The 27295-nt window shown below is 46.6% G+C and overlaps 1 long non-coding RNA gene across 2 annotated transcripts; it reads left to right on the forward strand.

Moving 5' to 3' along the window:
- The first annotated feature begins 3750 nt into the window (after positions 1-3750).
- Positions 3751-26754, forward strand: LOC145516222 (uncharacterized). Of its 2 annotated transcripts, none has more exons than XR_014061229.1 (8): positions 3751-4103; positions 4241-4304; positions 11012-11215; positions 12022-12155; positions 15425-15595; positions 15760-15917; positions 26243-26318; positions 26620-26754. It is a non-coding gene; the product is annotated as an uncharacterized LOC145516222 (long non-coding RNA). The 2 variants fall into 2 exon arrangements; XR_014061228.1 differs by having other exon boundaries at positions 11012-11211; positions 12018-12155.
- The last annotated feature ends 541 nt before the right edge of the window (positions 26755-27295 follow it).

Below are 27295 nucleotides of genomic sequence, written 5' to 3' on the forward strand. Positions count from 1 at the left end.
TTCCCTTTGTTGCCCCATCTATCATTTCTACATTTAGAAAGGCCTTTTCCAATTAGAGATCAGTACAATATATGTCTGTAATTCCTTGTAGTGTTTTATGGTTTGCCACGTATTTAATCCATCTTGAATTTAATGTATTATTCATTCATTTATCCATTTCTTCTTTCAACAAATATTTACTGTGCCCTAATTATGTGTCAGACACTTACTCTGGAGTGGGAACTTAATTTGATATTTTCCTTGACTGACTTGGTCATTTTTCTCCGTTACCATTTGCTGTATTCTCTACTGCTTCCTTTATTACATTTTATTAAATTATGTTAAATTTATTAAATATTAAAAATTTATTACTAGTATTTTATATTATTAATATGCCTACTTTCATATTATATATTTTATTAAATATGAAATAAATGTGTAAATTGCTACACTAAATGGAAGTATTTATTACTTTTAGTAGTAAATAAATTTAATAATTATCAAGAACATATGGTATTTTGGGTGCCATTTCTTTTATTTCATTGAGCTTTCTTTGAATCTTCCACTCATTCCACACTCTTTAGGCAACTATAGCTCTAGGATTTATTTTAATATTTGATAACACTTGCTGCTTCTTAGCATTCTTCTACAAAATTCTTAGCTATTTTAAATTATTTTTTCAGATGAATATCAGAATCATTTTTCTAAGAAAATGAGTGTGATGTTTAGCAAATCTATGAACATCCTTCTGGTCTTTATTTATATTTTATCCTCTTTATCTCTAATAAGATGTTATTAATATAATGTGTGCATATCTTAACAGCTCACGCCAACATTGGGTTTCTAACCATCTCTACTGATATTTCTAATTTCTAACAGATTTTCATTGTTGTTGCTGCTTTTTTTGGCATATTGGAAGCTTTTTGATTTGAGATACAGAATTTCTTGTCTGTTAATTCATTATATATTATAAAGTGTGTCTTTCAATTTTAGATTTCTGTCCCAGATGATACACAGCTACTGGACTGATGTTTCCCCAAAATCTGCAAACACTGGACTAACTGTACTTCAGCTTAGGTAACTTCCAATCCCACCCTCATGCTCCTATGTATCCCTGAAACAGACTATAATGGAAGGCAATATTCTGCTGCAAGAATCTTCTCTGTGATCTCAAAGAAGTCATTGAGTGATGCACAATTAAGTAGATTTTGTCACTCACATCAATTTCAGAGTCTTTCCCCTTAAACCAGATAGCTTTTCTTTTCATTTTTAAAACTGTGGCTTTTTCTCATTGTATTATCCAGTATTACGCTCTAGGGGTTGGCACTGCTTTTCTTTTCATTTTTATACGATCGTTCTTCCTTACTTTATTATCTAGTTTTGTGCCTTTTGGTTTGTGCTGCTTCCTTTGTTCTTTTCACTGTATACGCTGTATTTTATTTATTTTTTCTTTTTTTATTGACATACAGTTGATGTATTATAGTTGGGTTAATTTCTACTGCATGGCAAAGTGACTCAGTTATACCTATACATACATTCTTTTTCATGTTCTTTTCCATTATACTTTAATACAGTTCCCTGTGCTATACAGTAGGACCTTGCTGTTTTATCCATTCTATATATAATAGCTTGCATCTGGTAACTCCAGACTCCCCCCATCCCTCCTGTATGCCGCTTCCCCTCGACAACCACAAGTCTGTTCTCTGTGTCTGTGAGTCTGTTTCTGTTTCCTAGACAAGTTTCTACTATATTTTAGATTCCACATATGAGCAATATCATGTGGTCTTTGTCTTTCTCTTTCTGACTTTCTTCACTTAATATGATAATCTCTAGGTCCATCCATATTGCTGCTATTTTGTTTTTTTCCTTGGGAATTTGGAGGCTTTTCTCTATGGGAGGCAAAAATCACTTCCTGATGCCCACTAGATTTGTTATGGATTTTGATTATGGAAAGAAAAGTGCTGGGCGTATTTGAGAGGTCAGGTCATGGTGTGTACTGACACTTCTCACAAATTTCCAAGAACTCTCAATAGTACCTACAATTCAAGGAAAGATTCAATAATAAGGCGTCTTATTTGTCAAATGTTCATAAGGGGTAGAAAGCAAGAGAGAAGCAGGGGAAGGTCATTCTTAACGTCTGCAGAGAGCACAAGAGGAGAGCAGAGATGTTACCTGAGAAGAAAAGACGGGCCCACCCGGAACCAGGGAGGCTGGTGGAAGACACACGTAATAGCTCCAGATGGGAGTGGATGAACCCTGGTAACAGGTAGGTGCTGTTTGGAAGAAAAGAAAGGATGGCATTTAAGAAATATTTAGGAGCTAAGGCTGATGGCTTGATGGAAGAAATGAAGGAAAAGCAGAGTCGTAAAATGACTCCCAGCCTTATGGTGGGACTGGCTGGGAGAACGGTGGTATCGTTATTTGCGACAGGGGGTTGGGAGAAAGAGGTGTTGTGTGTTGCAGAAGAGGAGCTCCAGGACCCAGGACTCTAACGAGGGGCCTGCAGCCTGATTCAGGTGACTTATTCAGTGTTCCTTGGGTTACTATTTAATAAAGAAGATATGGGGAAACATGTTGCTCTCCTACAGTGATTACCACGAAGATTACTGGTTACACAAAAAAAGTTATCCCCAAGTGAGCTGCTTCCAGCAACATCTATTAGTTCTGAAAGCACAACCGAGTCTTTGGAAAAAAAAAAAAAACAACTCCTCTATCATTAGGTTACCTTCCTGTCGCTACACTGGAATGAAATCTTTCAGAGATGATGTCTTGTCATGTTTATCAGTCCCTGTGACCTTTACATAACACACCAAGACAGCGGTGGGACAAAACAGGAACAGCACAGTCGAAGCATTTTTGAGATGAACGGAGTCAGGACCCTGCGGAGTGTGGGAGATAGAGAAAAGGAAGATGGCTCACCCCAAAGAGGGGAAGTGCCCTTCACTGTCAACCGCCTCTGGGCAGAGAAGTGAGTGGAAACTGGGTTCAAGACATCCCTGCTTCATCGCCTGCGTGCTCTGGGGCCTAAGAGAGGCAACTACTGAGCCCACGTGCCTCCACTACCGACGCCTGTGTGCCTAGAGCCTGGGCTCCACAACGAGAGAAGCCACTGCAGTGAGAAGCCCTTGCACTGGCAACCAAGAGTAGCCCCTGCTCTCTGCAACCAGAGAAGGCCCGCGCACAGCAACGAAGACTCAACACAACCAAAAATAAAATCAGAGAAGTTTTAAAGTTTACAAGCAATAAATATTTTAAAAAAGAGAAATTCCCACTTCATGAACTTGTTTCTAGTGAGACTGGTCAGTCCAGGACCCTCGTGGAAAGAGCACTGGACGAGGAGTCAGAGATGTGGGCCCTGTACCACCCGCAGGGTGTCTGGTCACTTCCCTGGGCTTCTGTTTCCTCGTCTGTCATGCATGCAGGCTCTTATTGTTCTGAAGCACAGAGAGTCTCCGATGTTTCCTCACGCCCTAAGGTGAATCAAGTGCAAATAACGAAGAAAAGTACTGAGGGCGAACAAAGCATTACTGGAACTCAGACAGGCCAGAGGCAAATGATTTCTTTGGAGCCAGAAACAGCAAGAGAAGTCATTAGACCTAGCCCCAGCATAAAGGCTTTCTGGTGTTCCTTTGCCCAGAATCTGACCAGCTCCCCCGACCCAGTGTCATCCGAGAACAATGAGGTCTCTACGGGTACTGTCTCTAGGAGGCTCCCCCAAGAGAGACTTGGGCAGCAGTGTTACTCCTTGTGGGCATGGTACCACCTTGATTCAGTTCATTTCTGTCTGGGATGAAGTGAGCTGAGGCTTCTCAGTCTATCCCTGGGAGAAACGTGTCACCCACATCAGCAAAAGGTGGCTCCTGGAGAAAGAACCGAGATGGAATTTCCCCTCCCAGGGACATTTCAGCTGTGGGCCAACAGGACTCTAGTGAATGTGATCTGACGACTCAAGGTCCAGTCAACCACATTATTAAGCGTGGTAATAGCATGACTGCTTCTGTTACTAAAACTAGACACAGGCTTGTGCTGGGATCCTCAGACAGAAGACACCATGATAGAACAGCCTCAGCAGCAACTGTACAATAGATGTGGTCACAGGGAATTTCCTCCTAGCATCTCTCAAGGTAAAGCTGATGGTGTCATTCCAAAGGACAGTTCAGTACAAGAGTTTTATACACACCACCACGAAATGGTCCAGAGAGGTACAGCTCTGCTGGTTTGTCTTGACTGAAGAGTAATGGGTTGTCTGCTTCACTTTTAGGCACTCACTGGCACCAGCTTCATCACAAAAGAATCAGTTCCAGAGGATTTTTTGTTCTAATGAGGTGAGCTCTCCCTGGTGACAGTACCAACCCTGTGGTCTACTGTATTAGTTAGGGATACTTTTGGCTTCAAGTAACCTGAATCCCACTTAACAGTGGCATTATGACACATGTATATTTATTATTTCCTCAACAGGGAGTTCCAAAGTTAATTTATAGATAGTAAAACATTAATTCAGCAGTTTAAGTTTGTCATCAAAAAGATTTGGGATCTTTCTTTATACTTTGCTATCCTGAGAATATGGCTTTTTGTTGTTGTGTTTGGTGCCTCATGGTTACAAAATGGCTGCTGTGGTGCCAAGCATCCCAACCACATTTAAAAGCTCTTAGTAAGAATTGGGCAGTAGGCTTTCATCTCATAGTTTCTATGTATTAAGAAAGGTCTGCCTTTCCTAAAGCAGACAGCCCTCAGCATACAACTCCTTCTATTACACTGGGTACAACTTGGGGCATTGGGCTACCCCTGCCTGAAAGGGATGCTAGAAAAGGGCAAAGGAATGGGTTGTTGAGAACAGCCTCTGAGCAAGCAAACAATAATATCTTGCACACCCAGTGACGTGCCTGAGACAGGCACCTTCCTTTAAGGAAGCTTCTTTTGTTTTCCAGGAGTACAAAGATCTTTACAGGAGGAGCAACAAAGTATAGCTGCCTTGGACAAAAATCTATTCAAGCTTAAAATGCAAGAGCATTAGCCGTTCAGAGCCGTCACCAAGGAGAGATAAAATACGTCTGCTCTCTCAAGACCTGGGAGATGCTTACAATGTGATTATTTTTTTGGCTAGGAAAGCTGCTTAGCAGACAGAAAAAGCAACGTACCTGAACATTTATGAGTCGGCTTTTCAAAGACAGAAACTCATCTTCCTTTTCACCAACACCCTCCCTCAGCTCCCCCTTCCCTGGAAAGGAACACTTAGCAAAACTAAATAAATTATCAGCTGGGCCATGAAGAAAAGCTCTCACCAGGTAATGCCGGCGAGCCTTGAAGCCATAAAGCCAGCCCCAGAGCTCAGGGTCATCCTTGAAGGAGCCAGCTGCTAGGAGAGTGGACACTCAGCTGCCCTTGTCACCTTGCTGCCCAGGGGACTGGAACAGAAGAGACCTGGGGCGCTTTGCACTGACCTGAAAGACAGGGTGGAAAACTGTTATCATCGGAGGCCACTCAGGATCGTGTAAGTGTGGAGTCAGGACAAAGCACTGAGGTGTCATGAGCTGAGCCTGGGCTGGAGCTGAGGGTCCTGGCTGCCAGGATCTGCTTTCCCACCTTCTTGCTGGCCTATGTCCTGTGAGTCAGTTAACTGCTCCGAATGTTGCCTTATCTGGAAAATAGGGATAAGAAAAGCAACAGTGATCTCTGCTATAGATTGAATTGTGTTCCCCTCCCCAAGTTCACACACAGAAGTTCTAATCCCCAGTGTATTCAGAGATAGGGCTTTCCGGAGGTACTTAAGGTTAAGAGAGGTCACAAGGGTGGTGCCCTAATCCATACATAAGTATTATTATTTTTTTAAAAAATGTATTTATTTTGGCCACACGGGGTCTTCATCACAGCCCATGGCCCCCCACTGCTGTGTGCAGGCTTTCTCTAATTGCAGCAAGTGGGGGCTACTCTACAGTTGTGGTACAAGGGCTTCTAATTGCAGTGGCTTCTCTTGTTGCGGGGCACAGGCTCTAGGCGCATGGGCTCCAGTAGTTGTGGTGCATGGGCTTAGTTGCTCCGTGGCATGTGGGATCTTAGTTCCCAGACCAGGGTCTGAACCCATGTCCCCTGCATCGACAGGCAGATTCTTAACCACTAGGCCACCAGGGAAGTTCCCAGAGCCAGTAGTCTTACAAGAAGAAGTGCGAGATCTTTTGTTCTCTCTCTGCCAGCTCAGAAGAAAAGCTTTCTGAGGATACAGACAGAAGGCAGTCACCTGCAAGCGAGTTAAAGAGCTCTCACCAGGAACTGAATCAGCCTGCATCTGGATCTTGGGCTTCCAGCCTCCAGAACTGCGAGAAAATACACTTTGGCTAAGTCAACTATCTATGGTATTCTGTTACTGCGGCTGAGCTGACTAATACCATCTCCTGGTGCTTGACAGATGCAAGTTAGAGGAAGCAGGTGAGGGTGCTTGGCAAGCTCCTGTGCTCTGTCCTGACCTTAAACGTGGCTCAGACTTCTCCTGCAGCACGCGGGGAATCCCAGGGCAGAAAGTATGAAGGGGCTCCCAAAGTTGGCCAGCTCTGGGTTCTCTTTTGGATGACACCCTCTTTCCCCAAGGGTCTTCCCCACTGGATCAGCAGTAAAGAATCCGCCTGCAACACAGGAGACACAGGAGATGCAGTTTCGATCCCTGGGCTGGGAAGATGCATCGGAGTAGGTAATGGCTAGCCACTCCAGTATTCTTGCCTGGGAAACCACACAGACAGAAGAGCCTTGTGGGCTGCGGTCCACGGGGTCACAAAGTGTGGGACACGACTGAGCATGCATATGTGCCTCCCCCACCTCCCCGCCCCCAGAAATGCAGACCGACCTGTTTCTCCTGCCTGAACTCCCCAGCTATTCCAGGAGCGAAGCCCAGCCCCTTCCTTCTCTGCAACAAGCACCAGGACAGGACGCTTTCTGTTCTACCCAGCCGCTCCCTCCTCCTGAGATTTGTGTGTCCAAGAGATCTAGGGAATCAACAATCACGCCAGGATTTTTTACTCATCCAGTTAGTGATCCCAAACCTGCTGACTCCCTGGGACTGTCTAGCTACATGCTGAAAAGGAAAACATTTCTGTGAGGCTGGAATCTTTGACAAATGCTATTTCTATTGTGTTAATTCAATGACACTTATACTCTAGAACATGTATATTCTTCCCCCTTTCTGATTAGGGGGCGGAGAAATAATTAAAAATACTTGCTAACTCTCCAAGGCCTACTCCCCCGAAGAATGGGACAAGGTGCCGACCCCTCAGGTTGCTCTTGGCCTTGGGGAGTGAGGTGTGATGGGATGGCTCCCTCTGGGGCTCTATGATTTCCTACAGAAGCTCTGATGACCCTACTCTGACCAGCAGTAAACACAGGCCTCTGGAAGCAGTCCTTCCAAATTTATTCAAAGTTAAGCAAGGTTGTCTGCTTGCTGGCCGACAGTAGTGGCCTGGAGGGAAAGCCTCAGCCTGGAGCCTGAACTGGGCCCGGGGGATGATCGGGGGCAAGCTGTTGATGAGTGTCTCATACCCAGGCCTCCTTGTTGCTCTTAATGTGGTATTTATTTGATTTTGACTTTTTGATTTTTATTGGAGTAGAGTTGACTTACAATGTTGTGTTAGTTTCAGGTGTACAGCAAAGTGATTCAGTTATACTTTTGGATTCTATTCCCGTATATGCTATTACACAGTATTGAGCAGAGTTCCCTGTACTATACACTAGGTCCCTGCTGTGCTGTGCTTAGTCGCTCAGTCCTGTTCTACTCTTTGTGACCACGTGGACTGTAGCCCGCCAGGCTCCTCTGTCTATGGGGATTCTCCAGGCAAGAATACTGGAGTGGGCTGCCATGCCCTCCTCCAGGGGACCTTCCCGACCCAGATATCGAACCCAGGTCTCCTGCATTGCAGGTGGATTCTTTACCATCTGAGTCATGAGGGAAGCCCAAGAATACTGGAGTGGTAGCTTATCCCTTCTCCAGAGGATCTTCCCCACCAAGAGATAGAACCCAGGTCTCCTGCATTGCAGGCAGATTCTTTACCAGGGAAGCCCGCAGTAGGTCCTTATTATTTTTCTATCTTAAACATTGAGTTTCCCTGGTGGCTCAGTGGGTGAAAAATCCACCTGCAATGCAGGAGTCAGTTCAGTCGCTCAGTCGTGTCCGACTCTTTGTGACCCCATGGACTTCAGCACAGCAGGCTTTCCTGTTCATCACCAACTCCCGGAACTTATTCAAACTCATGTCCATCGCACCGGTGATACCATCCAACCATCTCATCCTCTGTCATCCCCTTCTCCTCCTGCCTTCAATCTTTCCCAGCATCATGGTGTTTTCCAATGAGTCAGCTCTTCTCATCAAGTGGCCAAAGTGCTGAAGTTTCAGCTTCAGCATCAGTCCTTCCAATGAATATTCAGGACTTTAGGACTGACAGGTTGAATCTCCTTGCAGTCCAAAAGGCTCTCAAGAGTCTTCTCCAACACCACAGCTCAAAAGCATCAATTCTTCAGTGCTCAGCTTTGTTTATAGTCCAACTCTAACATCCACACATGACTATTGGAAAAACCATAGCTTTGACTAGACGGACCTTTGGTGGTAAAGTAATATCTCTGCTTTTTAATGCACTGTCTAGGTTGGTCATAGCTTTTCTTCCAAGGAGCAAGCGTCTTTTAATTTCATGGCTGCTGTCACCATCTGCAATGCAAGAGACCTGGGTTTGATTCCTGGGCCAGGAAGATCCCCAGGAGAAGGAAATGGTTACCCACTCCAGTATTCTTGCCTGGTGAGTTCCATGGACAGAAGAGCCTGGTGGGCTACAGTCCATGGGGTCGCAAACAGTCAGACACAATGGAGCGACTAACACACACATTTTGTACGTAGTAGTGCTGATATGTCAATCACAGTTTCCCAGTAACCATACACTTGTTTCCTACATCCATGACTCTACTTCTGTTTTGTAAATAATTTCATTTGCACTCTTTCTTTTTCTGTGGTATTTGTTTTAATATCAGATTTCCATTCATCTTTAGACTGTCAGGGAGACACACACACACACACACACCACGCCTTCTTGTAAGGAAAATGCTCGGTAGGTTATAGTTTCCTTCTGGGACGAAAAAAGGAAAAAAGCGCACAAACGCTCTCAGTATGATTTCATAGGCCGTGCTAATTATTTTTTAGGGCAAGCATAATAAAACCCAGGTGATTTGCCCTCAGCATTTTCTCCTTCTCTTCACACGGCTTTAGATCATTTCCCCACACGGCGAGCAATTACCACGAGCCCTGCAGTTTTTACCAGACACGCTTTGTGGGAACCGGGCTGGAGTACACAGGTTAAAGCGCTCTCGCGCTCCCAAATCTGGGCACTGTCTTGTGGATTGTAAGACATGCCTGCGACACGTTGAATTCAGACGATTTACAAAATCAGCAAAACAGAAGGGGTTCCAGAACAGGGCTGAGCCAAGGGTGATGTTCTGTCCCAGTTCCCCGCCTGCGGGGCAGGGCTGGGCTCTCTCCCGCCCGGCTTCTCCAGGGCAGCTGAGGGGTCTGGGGGCGCTCACGGTGGCCAATGAGTACAGATATTCAGAGATGTGTCTCCTCTGGGAACAGTGGTTTTTATCTCACAATTATTGTATGGGGCTTCCCAGGTGGTGATAGTGGTAAAGAATCTTTCTGCCAGTGCAGGAGACGCAAGAGATGGATTCTGTCCCTGGGTCGGGAAGATTCCCTGGAGTAGGAGATGGCAACCCACCCCAGTATTCTTGTCTGGAGAATTCCATGGACTGAGAAGCCTGGCAGGCGATAGTCCACAGGGTCGCTAAGAGTCGGACAGGAGCAACGGCAAATTACTGTATAAGTTATTTAAAGTAAGATGCAAGGATACATGTGTCAGCCACATACCCAGATGACAGCACTGACCACCAGAATGGAAACATGCATTTGGAAGAACTTTCTGGAAAGAGAGACGTGGGCCTGTATGTTGACTGGGATTGTTAAGTCTTCTGTCTGCTCACCACTGGGATCTCAACACAGGTGTTACTTCCTCCAGGCAGTCCTCCCTGACTGCCCATGCTGTTTTGTCCTGCCACCCTGTCACCACTGTCCCCTCTGCCACTGTTCTTTGTCCTCCTCTCCTCATGTATATTTCTCTGAAATGCTTGCATTTGTGTGTTAAATTGATTTCATGGCCACTACCTCCACTAGGATGTAACTGCCTCCTGTTACAGTCACCCTTTTGTCCACAGAGCTGATTCAGTTCGTGGACCAGAGTAATTCCCAATAGGTATCTGTGGAGTTTTCACCTATTTTGTCTCCATCCCTTCGTTGTAAGCACGGATGCTGGGTGGGAGATAGTGTTGGGTCTCTTCCCAACTCTTCTGTTTAAGGATCCATCATTGACTTGCTCTTCTTCATTCATTTCTTTATTTATCGAAATGTTGACACCTACATCCATACTGTTTGATGAAGTCTCTAATGGTTACCTTGAAGCTTATGATTATGCTGTTTTTTTTTTTAATTGGAGGATAATTGCTTTACAATGTTGTGTTGGTTTCTGCCGTACATCAGTGTGAATCAGCCATAAGTATACATATATCCCCTCCTTCTTGAACCTCCTTCTCACCCCCTAGAACCTCCTATCTCACCCATCTAGAGCACTGAGCTGAGCTCCCTTTGCTATACAGCATCTTTCCACTTGCTATCTGTCTCACACGTGGTAATGTGTATGTTTCGATGCTACATTCTCAATTTGTCCCACCCTCTTCTTCCCCCACTGTGTCCACAAGTCTGTTCTTTGTGTCTGCATCTCTATTCTTGCCCTGCAAGTTTTGCTGTTTTGAAAGCACTATCTGGGATAGTCAGAGAGAATCTGGGACTGGGCTTCCTGGCTCCTCACATTAAACTACAGGCCAAGTGCCGCTTGCGAGCCTACCTCCTCGCTGCCCCTGGAGACGAATAAACGGACAGAATGGTGCACTCCCCTGAACATCCCTGCCCCTTGGGGTTTCAGGAACTCCTCTCATTATCTGCTTCACCATTCTACAGATGCGGAAATCAAGGCTTCTGGACACTAAGCAGCTCAAAAGCCCATCTGTCAGCAGCAGAGGGACCTCGATGAAGAAGCATTTTGTCTGATTCGCTATGGATGGATTTTGGTAATACGTCTCCTTCTGGCCTCTGTCGACCCAGCCAAGAAGAGGGCCCTGCATTCCTCTCTCTGGCCTGTTACTGAGGGACCAAGCAAGGCAAGTGGCAAAGCCACCAGGGAGGACTCAGAGTTGAAAGTGAGTTTCCAGGTTGTCCAGCCTATGGGTGAGGGCCTGAGGTCAAGAGACATGAAGTCATTCGCTCAGTGTCATAGAATCAACCAGGGTCAAGTCAAGGTTCCAACCCCGGTCTTGGGGTTCCCGGGTCAGTGCGTCCAGGTTCAAGACCTCCATGACCTAACTAGAGGGCACTGCCCAGCCTCCAGGGAGCAGGGCACTGGTGATCCCCCTTCTCTCCTCTTGCTCCACTGCCCCCAGTATGACCCCCACATACTGGGAAGCCCCCAGTATGGCTTCCTCCCACAGGGCCTTTCCATTCACCCTTAGCTTCCACTTGGTTCAGATGCAACCTTTGGCTGAAGCAGGCCTAACTAGTGCTATGGCTAGTGGCAGGGCTGTCCATAGAAGCTCCTACAAACATTTATTTCCTAGGTTATTTACGTGGCCAGAAACTCTATTCCACTGGCCTTATAGGATCAGCCCAAGATGACCCCCCCAACTCCACTGGCCCCATTAGTCCCCATCAGTCCCTCGCTCCCCTGCATCTGACAGCATCCGGGCTTACTCCCTCCCCACCGCTCTCCTTTCCCCAGAAAACCTTTCTCCATCAGCTGTAGGACAGTCCATCCCTGGGCTTTACCTATCCCATGAGCACTTTTCAACCCCCTCTGATCTTTCTCAAATTTCCACAACAATTAAGATTTATGCCACCCAGTCCTCACTAAGGAACACAGTCTCTCCGGCTGTTCTCTGTTATTTAACTTGGGGCTGTCTTGTTTCTCCAGCCAGATTATGAGCCCAGATGATGTGAATAACATCCTGGTCCCCAATCAGTACAAATCCACGAACTGGCTGAAAAGGAGCGTCTCGCCTGCTAACTTTTTAAATGACAGATGACAAGATAGGAACTTGGTCTTCAGCAGGTAAGGTGAGAAAAGCGTGTTGTAGGTTAGTTCCACGTTCTGCTGTCCTCTGGCTTCGAAAGCCAGATTGTTGAACTTGGGAATATCCATTCAGACTTCTTTTCTCCACATCCCTGCTCCTCCAACCTTCTTATGAATTCCTAAGAATTATTCATCAGCAACACGGCTTCCCAGGTGGCGCGAGTGGTAAAGAACCCGCTGCCAATGCAGGAGATGTAAGAGGCGCAGGTTTGATCTCTAGGTTGGGAAGATCCCCTGGAGGAGGGCAACGTGACCCACTCCAGTATTCTTACCTGGGAAATTCCATGGACAGAGGAGCCTGGCAGGCTACGGTCCATGGGGTCATAAGAATTCGGACATGACCGAAGCAACTTAGCACGCACGCATGCACGTACATTCACCAGTCACACCCGTTTCTGACCTGGAGGCATGATGTCTTCTTTTAGCCTCTTCTGTTCCCACAGGGAAGTTTCTGCCTTCCTGGCATTTTGATCTGGTCCTAGTGCTTGCTGTCACAAGCCCCTGATCATAATTTCTGTGTCTGGAACTGGTCATTGAGAGAAGCCACTTGCAACTTTGGAGAGCAGACTTCATTTTTTTTTTTTTTTTTTTTATTCTGAGCAAATCCAAACCTGCTTTGACATCCAAGGGGGTGCTGGGGAATATCAGTCTGAGAGGTTTCCGTTTCGATCAACAAGCTCTCCAAACTTCCTCCACTCTCTGCAGTCTGACAGGTCCCTGCAAAACACAGCTCTGACCCCACAGAGGCCTTGGGAAGAACGGTCGAACCAGAATGCCATAAAAGCTGGGGTTTTAACTTCACAAAAATAACAGCTGGTGAGACCTGCATGGAAAACATCTTCTGAGTCCAGAGAAAGAACACGTTCATGAGCACTCACACACACACCCTGCAAGGCTCTGGACCAAATCCATCTTCATCTAAGTAGAAGTGTATGAACCTCAAACATCTTTATTTTTAAAAAGAGAAAAGTTGAAGCCTATAGTGACTGAGGCTGAGCGGGAGAGGAGACCTAGGGTTCTCCCTGCATCTTCTCCAGCCCACCCGCACCCCAAATCTTCCTCCTCCTCCTCTGACCCCTGAAGAAGGCGTGTGCTGGAGATGGCTGTCATGAAGCATAAAGGAAGAGTTTCAAAAATCTTCAAAAGACTGGCAGCATAAAAACCCCTGGCTCTGTCGTTTCTCTGTTTCTGCAAGCAGCAAAAAGATCCATAATTCTCACACTTAATGTAATTCCAAGGCATCTAAAGTGATTTACAGTCGGTTTACTCAATACTTTCAGCTTTATTTAATGTAACAGTTATGGCACATAAAAAGTTTATTGAAAATCCTTTGGGAGTGCGATTGAGTAAGAAAGAGTCGTTGCTAATACCATTACAGGAACAGGAGGGAAGGATTTCAGCCTGTTTTCTCTCTGACCTTTATGGTCCCAGGAACAAGGGTTATGGAGGGAAGGACACCTCTCTGCCGTCACGTGGACTTGCCCTGGGCGTCTCTGGGGCTGCCATCCTCGCTGTTTTTGGTGGCTCTTTTTTGTGCTTGGCTGCCAAGGCGACTTGGATGGTAGCCCTCAGGTTACATTACCCAGGAGCCTCTGTTGTTACGCAGAGTCCAGGTTCAGAAAGGTCCGCTAAAGGAAAAAAGCCAACATTGTTATTTTTTCCCCTTCTGACGCTTACCTGTTCTCTACTCTTGAATCAGCTCTGCTTTCTGGTTGCCCCACCTCTACTGGCATGCTGTTCAGCCTCCTGGAGTCCCCGCAGCCCTGGAGGGGAGGTGGAGAGACTTGAGCAAATATTCTCCAGACCCTTGCAACAGTCAGGTTTGGTTACTGCGCCGGAGATGAAAACATTGCCATTTCCTGTGGTCCCCACGCTGACTGCATCAGAAAGAAAATAATCTATTGAAAGAGTGCCTTTCATTCTTCAAATACTTGACATGTGCCCTGTAACTTCCCATTGGCTGTAAAAGAAAATCAGAATCTAGAACATAGCTAGCAGACCCCCCAAGCCTGACTCCACGATGTCCATGAATTCAGTGAATATGGCTTCTTGTTTCTGGTTGAATTCGTTCCCTGTGTCTGCTCCTCCCCTGTGACTGCTTAGATTTGGGAATTTGAAGAACCTCAGTGTCAATCGAGAGGACTTTAGTGCAGGTAAATATCAGCATTGAGTCTTTCACTCATCTTTCTGCTAAATGTGCACCTAACTTCTAGCCATAAAGTAGGCATTTCTTCAGTAGAAGTAGTTTTCTTGGATCTGTCTCTGTCTCTCTGTGTCTTTTTCTTTCTCTCTGTCTTTCTCTCTGTCTCTCTCTCTCTCTCATACACACTTTGTAGCTTTCTTGTAGTCTACCTCATTGTTGATTTCATAATAACTGAAGCTTTTCTCTTCTTTAAACACATTTACATAACAAAACAAAACATTCTCAAATGAATATCACTTCAAATTAAATTACCCACTTTTCTTTCTGCTTAAACAAAGTACTCTGTACTAAACATATTTAAAGTTTCCCATGTTGTCTTGAAAACATCCCCGGGCAGTGGTTTTACTGAGTGGTGATGGAATGAAGCTTCCAAGATCTCTTGAAACATCTTGTCTCGACTCTAAATGGCTGCTTTTGTTTTCAACTTTCCATCACTCTTTCACACAAACGCATTGTTTTTCAGTTTCGTACTTTCCTTGTTGCTTTTAATTTTATTTTCCTCTTACTTTCTAACTTCTATCCTAGTATCTAATATTACAAGGGAAAATGTCATATAGTCACACTTAAAGCTTGATTTTGTGGTATGCATTTTAGTTTTTCAGAAGTATTTTTCTACTCCCCTCCTGATTCTCACCTGGGTTCCTAGAATTTGTGACTGTCAGTTAAGTATTCAGCATATGTGTGACATATGAGGTAATATATTGTGTATGTATCTATTTACACATACACACATACATACACTTGAGAGTTTAAAATTTTTATTTACAGATTGTATATCGGGGTTGGGATACATTTTTCTGTTCTCTCATCTCTGTTGAAGAGGAATAACATCGCTTTGACTTTGGTTCATTCTTGTGGTTTCTAAATAATGACTCGGTCAGACTCCCAGGCCCTAGAACCCAACTTCCTGGTTGCCTTCACCTATTTGGAATCCATTATCAACTGAAAACATCCTCCCGACATGTGGCGACAGTCTGGCCATTCGGTTCTGTCTTGGAGATCTCTCCTGGATGAATCACACAGTCATTGTTTGGGTTCCATTTAGGAAGCACGTGTCCAAGAGGAAGGTCAGACACCCGGTCCCAGCCCCGCGGACGCACTTCCAGGCCTTGCTGTGAGCCTGATAAGACACCCACCCTTCCCTGGATTACCTTCTTCTCCCTCCACACCAGGAGGTAACTTTGTGACTACACAAAGGTCGAGTCAAATTCAAGAGGTAATGTTTGTGTTTTTCTACTCAACTCTCTTCATACCTGTCTGTTCTTCGGGTATTGGAGTCATTCCTGTAAAAAAAAAAAAAAAGCATTTTTTCTCACTGGGGGACCTTCCTGGATTTGGGGACAGTTGGAGTGACAATTTGGAATGTGGTGTCCTCAGCAGGTGTGGAACCCCGTGGGATTTATCAGAAAATGCTGAAAAATTTATCAGAGACCATCCATGACTAGTCTCTGACAGTGCTGACTCCTGAAGGCCTCAGAGCACTTCAAAGAGCTGTGATGCATGTACCTAACCGAATCTCTTGCAAACAAACTTGTCGGGTGAGTAGGATCATATTTGCAGATGCAGAAGCAGGTCCTTAGATAAATGACTCAATCAGTACTACACAGTAAGTGGCTGGGTTGGGACTGGAATCCAGAGCCAGTACCTCCAAACCTTGTGCCCTTTCCATCAGGACGAACTCCATTCCCTCTGGTTTGCAAAGCAAGGCACGTCATCCAAGTAACTCTAGGCAGCTTTTGGCGATACTGAAGTGGTGAATGTCAGTAATTGATCCCTCTCTGCTCTCGTGTCTCACATTCTACTCCCAGAAAGACCTGAAAGTGAAAGTGTCAGTCGCTCAGTCGTGTCCGACTCTTTGCAACCCCATGGAGCCCGCCAGGCTCCTCCATCCATGGAATTCTCCAGGCAAGAATACTGGAGTGGGTTGCCATGTCCTTCTCCAGGAGATCTTCCTGACCCAGGGACTGAACCTGGGTCTCCTGCATTGCAGGCAGACTCTTTACCGTCTGAGCCACCAGGAAAGCTGAAAGACTTTGCTCTCAACAAATATAACTAAAGTTACCTAATAACGGGGGAATGGTGCCAATAGCCCCAAGGCTATTTTATTTTAATCAGAAACCTCTTAAAGACCCCATAGCTTTCAAGACAAGCAAGTGAAGCTTGGGGACAGACAGGGCAGAAAAAAAAATGGGGGAGAGAAGGCTGTAGTGAGCGCCAGTAGCACTTCAGCATCTTTCTAGTGGCAACTTCCTTGTAAGCGTAGCCTGGTGTTACCACCAACGGGCGGGCAGTTCCGGTCAGGGTAGTTGGATCAGTAGCCACTAGAGGGCAGCAGAGGGCTGGAACAGCTGGTTAACATATAAAGCAGGTAAACTCAGGGAAGGGGGAAATCATAGTCCAGAGACACAACCAGGTTGCCACATGTAGTGGATACTCTGACGCTTCTTCAGGCTCAGTACATTCATGACTCAGGAACTGAGAACATTGCCTGCTGACAGCTCACAGCTGCATGGTCACTGAGAATTGCCCTGGGTAGCAGTTCAGTTCAGTTCAGTCGTGTCCAACTCTTTGCGACCCCATGGACTGCAGCACGCCAGGCTTCCCTGTCCATCACCAACTCCCAGAGCTTGCTCAAACTCATGTCCGTTGAGTCAGGGAACTGCTTTATTCAGGTCATGCCTTCTCTACGGGGATGGCCAATGAGCATCTAGTGCAGGGAATGCTCCAAGATCCAAGCCCCAGGACAGGCTGAGGCCTCCACTGCAGAACAATTTCCCCCTCTGTCCCAGCTTCCTTACAGGGCTGTCTCTACATTGCATGTGTGCCAAGACGCTTCAGTCATGTCTAAATCTTTGCAACCCTATGTACTGTAGCCTGCCAGGCTCTTCTGTCCATGGGATTCTCCAGGCAAGAATACTGGAGTGGGTTGCCATGCCCTCCTCTAGGGGATCTTCCCGACCCAGGGACTGAACCCGAGTCTCCTGCATCTCCTGCTTTGGCAGACATGTTCCTTACCACTAGCGCCGCCTGGGAAAGCCCCTAACTTTTAAGATCCCTCTCCCGTTTCCCTGAATTCTTTTAAACCCTGGAGCGTGTAGGCCTGTTTTCAAGTTCACAGTAGGATTAGTCCACCTAAATAATAGTGGGGCCAGGCCTTTCCAGCTTCAGCAGAGCCTCCTAAAGTAAGCCTCCTGTTGTTAGAGAAACAGGCTCTGAGGCTCTTGGGCAGCAAATTCAGCACTGAAGAGCTTGTAGCAGAGTCCAGGGCCTCCGCAGGGAGGCAACTGAACGGCCTCAGGATTAATGTACTATTATTACATTACTCTTTAAGCTTCAAAGGTCTGCCAGGAGGGCTAAGCTCACTATCTAGTCCATGACATTTTAAGAACAAATAATACATTAATATATTTAATTTGAGAATAAACACGTACATTACAGGCAGGGGATTTTGTCTATGCTGATAAGGCACCAAATGACCTTTCCAGAGCAATCCCAACACGCAGAGCCGAAAAGGGACGTGTTCCAAAAAAACCTTTTGTATCTATTTGGCCGTAAGACGTAGGCTTTAATGCTGGCTTGGCTCGTGTGGGGCTGCAGCTGCCACGATCTTCAGAGATGGGAGCTTTTGCTGTAATTACCTCTTCGACGCTAATCTGTGGGAACACTCAATCTTGTTGCCTCAAATTAGTTAATCAATTAAGTGTCAAACCACAAAATGCTGGAGATTTGGGTTTGGATTTATTATCTTGGCAGACACTTCCTCCCTCAGTCCCCTTGGCGCCCCTTCTCCTCTCCCCTTTGCAGGGGAGCTGGCTTTGCAAGATGACCGGTCACTCATTGTTTATTTCTGGCCTATTAGCAAAACAGTTGAAATTGCATAAGCCTGGTGCCCAGCACTGGAGCAGCCCTGAGATTGACGGCTTGGACCGCGTTCAGGCAAAGTGGTGTATTTGTGTATGAGTGCCTTTCCTGGGCTTTGCTCAGCACAGTACAGAGCTCATGAGCCAGCAGCCTCCACTGGGCTTGCTAAGCTCAGCCATTTTGGAGCCCATGTTAATTGATTGAAAGCCTTGTTTACTGTGACGTCACTCTCCTGAGGTCAGCCAGGGACGGGCAGCGGGTGTTTCCAGGACGCCCCGCTCAGAACCTCTGGTTTCTCCAGGGCCCTCGGCTCCCTGTGTCTGGATGTGCTACAGCTGTGGGCTCCAGGGGTGATGGTTGAGCAAGCTGCCCAGGGGCTGGGACCAGAGCTCTGGGTCTGGTTCCCTGTCTTCCCATGGATTCGACTGACATCACCCTGAGAACAGATCACTTCCACTCCAGCCCACTCTCACCATCTGTCTCAGCTGACCCACATAAATGAGCTCACCCTCCAGTCTCAGATGGGCACCACCCAAATCATGAGAATAACTGTACATGGTGATGAAAACTCCAGAGCAAGACATGGCCCCAGTGTTTCAGGAATGAAGAATCTCATTGAAGAAGCAGAGATTTACATATGCGATGGGAAAAAAAATAACACAGGGCAATGCACATATATACAACTAAGACATGAACTCTGATTATGTGGAGCTCACAGATGGGTTATCAGTGTGGTCACAACTACCCTGTTTCTCTCCTGGAGATAGCAGGCAGTTTTTAGATTGATAGTGGATAGGCTGCTCCTGTGGTTCCAAAATCTGGGAGTTAGAACTTGTCTACAGTGAGTTACATATTTTTAAAATTTAGGGAGTTAAAATATCCATTCTTTGTGATGACAATGATGGTAATCTTTTTGAGACCTGAATTTTGTCAGATAGTTGACTGTACTATGTTGGGTGCACAAGATTTTATTGGTTTCATATTTTTATGTTAGCATTTTACTTCTCCATGAAATCCCAGACTCTGAATCCCCAAATCTATGGCCACCAAGTCTGTCTCAATCTCCTCTTACTGCTTCCCTGTCACAGTGCAGGAGAAGACACAGAGAAGGCAATGTATCTGCCTGGTACCCACATGAGCTCCTTCACCCCGAGCCCCTGGGGTCTCCACAGAGCTGAGGACAGTTGGGACTTCCTTTCTAACAGTGCCACACCTTGGTCCTCTGTGTATTCTAGGATACCAGCCTGCACTGCAAATTCCAGTGGCAACACCAGGAGGATTATAGAAATTTTCCATCTGGAAGAGACCGTAGGTACTTTTTAAAATCAGGGTATAATTGCTGTGTTGGTTTCTGCTATAGAACAAAGTGAATCAGCTATATATACACATATATCCCTCCCTCTAGAGCCTCCCTCCCAGTCCGTCTCTCATCCCCCCCCCCCCCAGGTCATCACAGAGCACCAAGCTGAGCTCACTGTGCTAAACAGCAGCCTCTGGCTAGCTCTCTATTTTACACATGGTGTTGTGTTTATGTCAAACCTAAACTCCCAGTTCCTCCTCCCCACCCCCATGACTGCAGATCCATTCTCTACATCTGCATCTCTAGTCCTGCCCTGCAAATAGGTTCATCTGTACCTTTTCTCTAGATTCCACATATATGCATTAATGTATGATATTTGTTTTTCTCTTTCTGACTTACTTCACTCTGTAGGACAGCCTCTAGGTCCATTTACATCTCTACAAATGACCCAGTTTTGTTCCTTTTAATGGCTGAGTAATATATATATATAAAGCAATCTGAATGTCCATCGATAGACGAATGAATAAAGAAGTGAGATCTTAGGTACTGAGTCTAACTCCTTCATTTTAGAGCTGAGGAAACTGAGGCTCAGAAAGCAGAGGGTTTCCCCAAGAGCAGTGGTCACCCCTGTCTCCACTTAGGGCTCAGTATCCATCATCCAGTGCATTGCTCTTTCCAGTAAGCCCCCCTGGGTCCTAGGCACAGGACCCCTGGAACTACTTTTCTTCCCCTTGGGCCTTGGATTTCCTTTGTTACCAGCCTTGTGATCAGATGTGAGTGATTCCTGAAGAGCACATTCGTTGGTTGGGGGGGCGGTCCTCTGGTCCAAATCAGAAGTCTCAGCTTACTGTTGGGTATCGCGAAAGCCTGGGTCTGGAGTCAGAGAGATCTGTATGCCGATTTCACGGCTTGGGCAGGTAGCTGAAACTATGTAGCCACTGATGCATCCTTGGACTATGGACACAAAACTTACCTGGCAAGGTGCTTCCAGCGTCCATGTGATAGTGCGTGAAAGGCAGCTGAGGCACAGCAAGTAGGAAGTATAGAAATTCTCCTCCCCAACTTCCCTGAACCCACATATATCTTCATTAGGCTGAGACACTGTTGGCTGCGGGAGGACACGTCACACTGTACAGGTCTTAGTGATGACTGTGCAATGCTTTCACACGAGGCTTACGAGCCACGGTACCCAGAAGCCCTTAGATAGCCTCATCATCTGCATGGCAGTGGAAACACCGAAGCAAGATGGACAACATTCTTTCATCTTTTACTCAAGGTTGGACTGCCTAATTCTCATTATCTTACCTGTGTTTTAATGCAGCCTTGAGGAAGCCTTTTTGTATTTATTTATCTATTGTTTCAATTGGATTATAGTTGATTCACAATGTTGTGTTAGTTTCAGATGTACTGTATAGCCCTTCAGTGATATATATGTAACCATACATGTATTCTTTTTCAGATTCTTTTCCATTAGAGGTTATTACAAAATATCGAATATAGTTCCCTGAGCTATCCAGTAGGTCCTTGTTGGTTATCTATTTTATTTATAGTAGTGTGTATCTGTTAATCCCAACCTCCTAATTTATCTCTCCCCCGCTGTCTTTCCCCTTTGGTAATCATAAGTTCATTTTCTACATCTGTGATTCTATTTCTGTTCTGTGTATAGGTTCACTTGTAGCATTGTTTTTTTTTACGTTCCACGTATAACAATATCATGTGATACTTGTCTTTCTCTGTCTGACTTACTTCACTTAGTAGGAAGTCTTTTTAGAGTAGGGGTAAGAAATTCCCTCTAAATTTCTAAGCAACTGGCTGGCCTACAGCTTTGCAGTTCAAGCATCGTCCCCTTTCTCTGCAACAGGCACAGAGCAGGCAGAAGCCCTATGACCTTGGAGCGTCCATAACCCAGACGGAGATGGGAGGGGCCCGTTGGGTCAAGGCCCCTTGGCCAGTCTGATCTCATATGTCTTTCCATTGAAGACTCCACAGTCTGTTCTTTTCTCTGCCTTTTAGTTTCTTTCAATTCAAATTTCCCTTAACTCTTATAAAACAATGCCAGAAAAATCCCTGGACACCAGCGTGCCTCCTCTCCAAGGAGACTTGGGTGGGTAAGTCACTCCGCCTCTTTTCTTGCCTGCCTGCCTGCCTGCCAGACACACGGGCAGGGCTTTTGTTTCCTCAAGCAGTGATTTATGCGGGTGGACCCCGGGCAGGGAAGAGTCGAGTATCAATTTCGTGGGTTACCATGTTAAATGACCAATGCATGGATGGTTATTGCTGCTTCGGGAGCAAATGAAAGCCCTTCGCCTCCTGACACCGCCGTACCAACCCCCTCCCCCCACCACCACCCCCCTTGCTGACGATCAGTTAAAAATGTAAATAAAAAGACTGCACTTTGGAGAGAGTCCACTCAGGAGGGTGGGGGAAAAATTGCAAAAGCGAAGTTTATTGATCCCCTGGTCAAGATTGATGGCACAATAAGAGCGGGAGGCGAAGAGTGATTTTGCTTTTGAAAACGTTGATGAATAAGCACTCAGGGGCAACAAATAGCCGAGCTCACAGAGTGATGGACGGTGGTGGGGGAACAAGATGCATTTTTATAAATGGGGGAAAGGAGAGGAGGACTTATTAAAAAAATGAATGACCACATGTGGCAGGGATATGCCAGTAGGGAGAAGAAAGCCATTGATTTATGTGTACTACTGGCATTTGAAAATTCAATAAAAACATTGACAAATGAGAGGCGAACCTGGCCACAGGACAGCACTGAGCCTGGGATGGAGAAGGAAAATGCCAAGGTCAGGGAGAAGGAGCAGAAAAACATGCTTATATTGAAAAGCGTTTACATTAACTCGTCCATATAAAGACATGAAGGAGAATCCTTCCGAGATCAGTCCCCGGGCAGGGCGGGCAGGCAAGGGGAGGGGAGGGAGAGGCGGATGGTGGAGCCAGGGTGACCCCTTTCCTCCTGCGGCCTCAGCAGCGGTGGTTTCTCACTGGACATTGGGTGGGTGGCTGGATACCTTGCGCATCCTCACCCTGCTGCCAGAGTCTGGAGTAAAAGCATCCTCACGACTGGGGGAATTTTCCTCTTCTGTTCTGGGCTATTCCTTCCTGGGGTCCCGTTGCCAGCGCTTTACCTGCGCTGCCTTTGTTTCTTGTTCACCACCCTTTGTGTACATGTTGTCAGTCCACCCAATGTGGATCCTCTGGTCCCTGAAGCAGGCCTGTTTTAGGGCTCAGTAGTGCTTCAGATAAGTAAGTGGCTGTGATGAGCCATCTCCTTGACTTAGACACTCAGTGGCCTTCCTCTTCCTTTCTCCACTCCCACACAGTCCTAAGGTTTTTTTCCCTGAAACATCTTACCTTGATCCAACCCATCCATCCACCAATCCATCCATCCATCCATCCACCCATCCATCCATCCATCTATCCATCCACCCATCCACCCATACATCCACCCATCCATCCACACATCCATCCATCCACCCATCCATCCATCCATCCACCCATCCATCCATCCATCTATCCATCCACCCATCCACCCATACATCCACCCATCCACCCATCCATCTATCCATCCATCCATCCACCCATCCATCCATCCATCTATCCATCCACCCATCCACGCATCCATTCATCCATCCACCTATCCATTCATCCATCCACCCATCTATCTACCCATCCATCCACCCATTCACTTATTCATCCATCCACTCACCCATTCACCTATTCATCTATCCATCCACCTATCCATTCATCCATCTACCCACCCACCCATCCACCCATCCATCCACCCATCCATCCATCCATCCACACATCCATCCATCCACCCATCCACCCATTCATCCACCCATCCACCCATCCATCCATCCATCCATTCATCCATCCACCCATCCATTCACCCACCCATTCATCCATCCACCTATCCATTCATCCATCCACCCATCTATCTACCCATCCATCCACCCATTCATTTATTCATCCATCCACCCACCTATTCAACTATTCATCTATCCATTCACCTATTCATCCATCCATCCACCCATCCATTCACCCATCCATTCATCCATCCACCCATCTATCTACCCATCCATCCACCCATTCATTTATTCATCCATCCATCCACCCATCCATCCACTCATCCATTCATCTATCTGGTCTGCGTGAAGAAGGAACTCTGTACTCAGCACTATGCCAGGTGGGAAGTGTTGCCATAAGCCTCCTTGACTTAAGAGTTTGGGCGGACTCTCCTGTTGAGCAGCACTTCTCTTTAGAGACTGTGGGTAAGAGCTCTTTGCACCCATGACTCTCCTCAATCACAGCAGTTCTCAAATGTCACACTGATGGCTGCTTTTCCAAGAAGTCTCTCACGGGCCAAGGTGATCTGCCCTCCCTCTTTTGGGTTTGCTTTGCTTCAAGCCCACTTGGCAACATCGTATCCATGCCTCTGCCTCTTCTTGGCTTTCCCTAACTTACTGTCAGGTGTTGCTGCTGCTGCTGCTAAGTCACTTCAGTCGTGTCCGACTCTGTGCGACCCCACAGATGGAAGCCCACCAGGCTCCCCTGTCCCTGGGATTCTCCAGGCAAGAATACTGGAGTGGGTTGCCATTTCCTTCTCCAATGCATGAGAGTAAAAAGTGAAAGTGAAGTCACTCAGTCGTGCCCGACTCCTAGCGACCGCATGGACTGCAGCCTACCAGGCTCCTCCATCCATGGGATTTTCCAGGCAAGAGTACTGGAGTGGGGTGCCATTGTCAGAGGTTACTCAGCTAAAAAAGGGACACTGGACAGAAAGATAAAAATGAATATCATATATTAATGCACATGTATAGAATCTGGAAAAAAGGGTACAGATGAACCTATTTGTGAGGCAGGAACAGAGATGCAAGCATCAAGAATGGACTTGTGGAAACAGCCGGGAAGGGGAAGGTGGGGTCCTAAGAGGGTGTCTTTGGAGAAGACGTGACAGGAGGCAGCCCAGCCGTGGGGAACAGAAGTGGGGATGGAGCCCAGAGCCCGGGGCATGGCTCCCTCCTCGACCAGTTACAGCTGAGCCAGGGGACAAAAGAGAAGGGAATGGGAATGCTGAGTGGCCAAAAGGTTAAAATCCCAGAGTCACTGTCACTGTTGGCACCGTCAGGGAGCTGCGGTTAAAGGCCACGGAGTGGGGACAGTGTCCACGAGAAGCTGGAGGTGAACAGACCCCCAGGGCAAAGGCTGGCTCTTTCAGAGCACTGCAGTCAAAAGGGAGGGCTCGTGTGTGTGTGTGTGTGTGTTGTGTGTGTTGTGTGTTTGTGTGTATATGTGCTTGTTTGTATATGCGTTTGTGTGCGTGTGTGTGTTTGCGTGTGTATTCGTGTATATATGCGCTTGTATATGTTAGTGTATATGTGTATGTGTGTCTGTGTTTGCATGGGTTTGTGTGTGTGCATGCACTGTGTATGTTAGTGTGTGTCTGTATGTTTGCATGTGTTTGTGTGTGTATCTTTGTGTTTGTGCATGTTAATATATGTGTGCCTGTGTGTTTGTATAAGTGTGTGTATGTATGTGTGCAAACTCACACATCCATGAAGTCAGGAGGCATTGTTTCAGGTTTCTTCTTCCAGTGTCTTTCTGTGTTTTTTATTATTATTGTTGTTATTGCGGTATTATTGTTTTACAATGTTTTATTTAGGTTCTGTGGTATAAAAACATGAATCAGACATAAGTACACCTATAGCTTCTCCTTCTTGAGCCTCCCTTCCACCCCATCTCCTATCCCACCCCTCTAGGTCATCAGAGAGCACCAAACTGAGCTCCCCGTGCTAAACAGCAGCTTCCAACCAGCTATCAGTTCTACACATGGTAGTGTGTATATGTCAATGCTACTTTCTTGAGAGAATGTCACAAAGACAAGCACCCGTCTGCACATCATTGGTGATTCCATGAGGCCTAGAATAGGGTTGGCATCTGGCAGAGTCACTCAACAAACATTCCTTAAAACCATGAATGAATACAATGCATTAAATGCTACAATAGAAAGAACAGAAGTATGCTCTGGGGATTTGGAAGCTTCCTTTTCAGTTCAGTTCAGTCACTCAGTTGTGTCCGACTCTTTGTGACCCCATGGACTGCAGCACGCCAGGCTTCCCTGCCCATCACCAGCTTCCTTTTGCGTCTGAGAATTAAGAAAGCCTTAACAGGGGAGATAGGTTTTCCCAGGTAGCGCAGTGGTAAAGAATCCGCCTGCCAATGCAGGAGATGCAAAAGACACAGATCTGATCTCTGAGTCTGGAAGACCCCCTGGAGGAGGAAATGGCAACCTGCTCCAGTATTCTTGCCTTGGAAATCCCATGGATGGACGAGCCTGGCAGGCCACGGTCCATGGGGTCACAAAGAGTCAGACACAACTGAGCATGCACACACAAAAGAGGGGAGATGGCCTTTGAATTACACCTGGAAGCATGAGTAAGAATCCAGAGGCTGAAGCAAAATCCCTTGGTTCAAGGTAGAAGATGGAGTGAATGGATCATATTGCAGTTAGGGCAGTTTATAGGAAGCTGAACTAGTTCAGGTGAGTGACCAGGAGGGATTTAACCCAAAAGGAAGCATCACTGACATTTTTGGAGTACTGACCATGTGTTAAGTGTTTTCACCCTGGCTATGCTATATACTTCCAGCAGTGTCATTATTTGATCTTTATGACCTTATTTTTTACAGACAAGGACACTGAGATTCAGAAAGACCCGGCCACCTCCCGTGGATGCACAGATGATGACTTATGTCTGGAGCCCAGGTCAGTCTGACCCAAAGCCCTGTGGTGTTAAACAGCAGGCAGTGGGGAATTTCCAGAAAACCTGATTCTTGAGAGGACTCTGACTCATAGCTGGCAGCCAGTTTGGCACCCAGTAGTTACTCCATCAATGCTGATGGGGTGGGTCAATAGTGACCTGGGCCTGGGAGACGAGGGCCTGGGAGACGAGGGCCTTGGCTATTTTCCTTGAACTACACCCCCAGGAAGGCGTGAGGGACGTCTGGGGAGAATCTCGCTGAGATCAAAGTGAGGGTAAACCCTTTACGAATTCTTTTCATCATAGAAAAATCATCCATCACAAAACATCCAAGCTGGAAAGTACCTCGGATAACCTCCTCGAGAGTTCTCAAAAGTGGCTTCTGTTTTACCCGGGAAAATCCCTTCTCCAAATACAACCCCCAGCTCACCCAGGACGACAGACAAAGACTGAGGCTGCTCTGTCTGGGTGGAGAGGGGAGTGGGGCGGGGTTGCTGGAAGGTTCAAGGCTTCCCGTTCAGTCTCTCCCCACAGCCCCACTGTAGGAGCTGACATGCCTCGATGGACTCCAAGGACAGCTCAGAACATCATCTGAAACTCCTGAACAAGGCCAAGCAAGGGCTGAGGAGAAGCAGCTGGGGATGGGAAGTGATGGGTGGGCAGCAGACAGCTGGGCCATGTGATGCCCAGAGTCACGTCCGGCTCTGGGGCCTCGTGGGCCATAATCACTTTAGGCAAATTAACTAAGGACAGAGAAAGAGGCACTCTCGAGAGGCTTCCAGGGATGTGCTGTCCTGTCGGCTCAGGGGACATGAGTGACAAGTACCGGGTAGCGATTCCAGCATTTTCCTACGTTCTCTTTGCTCCGGCACTGCCTGCCCCCACCCCGCACCCCCAGTTAGGCACTGGGTTGGGGGCTGCTCAGGACTGAGTTGCAGGGACTCTCTCCTGGCAGTTTCCAGGGACCCTGAGGAGGCCTCTC

The sequence above is a fragment of the Giraffa tippelskirchi genome, chromosome 8 (genome assembly GCF_054371585.1).
Source record: "Giraffa tippelskirchi isolate mGirTip1 chromosome 8, T2T-mGirTip1v1.2.pri, whole genome shotgun sequence".
Lineage (NCBI taxonomy): Eukaryota > Metazoa > Chordata > Mammalia > Artiodactyla > Giraffidae > Giraffa > Giraffa tippelskirchi.